Raw genomic sequence first — 2,500 nt, 5'->3', positions numbered from 1 at the left:
ATTCGATTTTGTATTTACGAGATAATATCGTTAGTCAACATTGCGTGAAGGTTAATTTCATTCCAGTATCGTCAGCCGATCAGTAAGGACGTGAGTAATATTTAAATTTATTAAGAAATATTTAATACAATTACGTTAGATCGAATTTAATTTATATTATTAGATCATTTCTTAAGGATATTTTCTATCTCGTCGAAATAAATTTCGTTCGTTCACTACGATAATAATGATTTTATTTAATAGACATTTAATCTCGTACATACATAAACATAATTTTAAGGTTAGGAAATATAAGTAATATATTTAGATCAGTGATAAAGTTTATCGTTCGAATTTAATTTCTAATATCGTTCTAAGCGTATTTTCGTTATTTCTCGTTCATTCACTGCTAAGAAGAAGATTTTATTTAATAGAAATTTAATCTCGTACATACGTAGACACAGTTTTAAGGTTAGTAAATATTATAAGTAATATATTTAGATCAGTGATAGTATTTATCGTTCCTATCTAATTTCTAAGATCGTTCTAAGCGTATTTTTGTTATTCGTCGTTCGTTTACTACGAAAAAGAAGATTCTAATCTTATTAAAAAGAAGATTCTAATTTTATTTAATAGAAGTTTAATCTGCCGATTTATCTCTCTCTCTCTCTCTCTCTCTCTCTCTCTCTCTCTCTCTCTCTCTCTCTTTTTCTTTATCTCCTTTCCCCACATACATACATACATACATACATACATACATACATACATACATACATACATACATATATAACGAACAGTAAAACGGAAAGGAAGCTTATTTGTGATATCAATACAATTATATCTTTGCCATCTTAATACCAGAATTCTTCGTTTACCGGGGTAAACATGCGCTGAGTAAACACCGTCACCATAGTCGGCCATTTTTTCTTTTTTCTTCCCTTTCTATCTTTCAACTTCCTTTTTCTCTCTCATTCTATATATATATATATATATATATATCTTTTTGGGTGCAGACCACTCGATGTATCAATGGGACACAAACGCGACAATCTAAATATTTGTTAGTCAGATTAGCCACCCTCTTCTGCTACTCAGTAGTAGTCTCAGGCTTCCTGTTACTATTTCTCATTCTCCTCAACCTCATCCTCATCCTCTTCTCCTCCTCTCTCCTACTCTTTCTTTCTCTCTCTCTCTCTCTCTCTCTCTTTCCCTCCTTTTTTCTTCTCCCTTTTGAAAAATTCTACCTTTTAAGATTCTATTCCGCATCTGTCCTTCCTGTTATTCTTATACGTTTGTAACAATCGATATCGGAAATAATCGGGGATTATGATTGAAATACGAGAGACGTTTTGCCAAGGAAATCTTTTTTCCTTTTCTTTCTTTTCTTCTTTTTTATCTTCTTCTTCTTCTTCTTCTTCTTCTTTTTTCTTCTTCATTGGTGATCGATGATTTCATGCGATGTATCGATTAATCGGTCCTTTTTTTCTTTTCTTTTTTTTTTTTTTTATTCTTTTCTTTTTTCAATGCCTCTACGAACGTTTAGCGTGAGACAAAATTTTTATTACAGTGTTTATTATACGATGTTTTTGTTTTTCTTTTTTTTTTTTTTTTTTTTTTTTTTTTTTTTTTTTTTTATATATACTCGTCGAACAAACGGCACGTCGCACGTTGTGATAGTAATTTTTTTCTTTTACGATTGAAACAGATACTCAATGAAACAAAAATATAATATATTGCGACCGAAAGAAGATATGCGATAAAATATATGTATAAAAAGAAAAAAAAAAAAAAAAGAAAGAAAGAAAAAATGCATTTCATATAATACTACTTTACGATAAAAATAAATCAATGCCTTGTGCGTTAATTTAAATAAATAAATTTTCTTTTTCTTTTTTTCTTTTTTTCTTTTTTTTTTTTCTTTTTTTACAATTTTTCATTTCATTCCCAAAATTAATTACTACTAACAAATAATAATAATTTATTGCACTATTTCTACGGTAAAATTATTAATGTAACTTTTAAACGTAATCCTATAATAATATTATCGTATAATGTATTCAAGTGTACTATCGTTTCTTTTTTTTTTTTTTTTTTTTTTTTTTTTTTAATCAATCCAATAAAAATACACGCACAGATATACACATACATATATACCGCTACAATGTGAGTAATGTTTGAAAAAAAACGAACGCGTTAACGTTGGACCAAAAAAAAATAAAAAAAAGTTAAAAAAAAAAGCAAAAAGGACGAAGAAGAAGAAGAAGAAGAAGAAGAAGAAAGAAGATTTAAATAAATCAAAACGAAACGAAGAAAAAAAACAAACAAAAGAAATAAAGGATTATATGTGCAAAAAGAGACAAAAAAAAAAAATATATATATATATATGTAATGTAGATATATAAATTGAAGAAGAGAGAGAGAGAGAGAGAGAGAGAGAGAGAGAGAGAGAGAGAGAGAGAAGCCGGTTACTTATATACTTTGTGCCCCGTCGAACTCTTTTTCCCGATTAGCGAGATAATAC

At 28.4% G+C, this 2,500-nt stretch overlaps 2 long non-coding RNA genes across 2 annotated transcripts in view; both read left to right on the top strand.

The window, feature by feature from the left end:
* The window catches only part of LOC124430960, a 151,780-nt gene that overhangs the window by 71,299 nt on the left and 77,981 nt on the right, over positions 1-2,500 (top strand). The gene's annotated exons all lie outside the window — the stretch shown is intronic.
* Positions 1-2,500, top strand: part of LOC124430959 — an 8,142-nt gene that overhangs the window by 605 nt on the left and 5,037 nt on the right. Inside the window, exon 1 of the long non-coding RNA XR_006943883.1 lies at positions 1-90. This exon is cut by the window's left edge and continues 605 nt beyond it. This is a non-coding gene — a long non-coding RNA (uncharacterized LOC124430959). The remainder of the gene's footprint in view (positions 91-2,500) is intronic.

This window comes from Vespa crabro, chromosome 20 (genome assembly GCF_910589235.1).
Source record: "Vespa crabro chromosome 20, iyVesCrab1.2, whole genome shotgun sequence".
Taxonomy (NCBI): Eukaryota; Metazoa; Arthropoda; class Insecta; order Hymenoptera; family Vespidae; genus Vespa; species Vespa crabro.
Note: the sequence above shows the minus strand (reverse complement) of the source record. Positions and strands in the feature narration are given on the sequence as shown.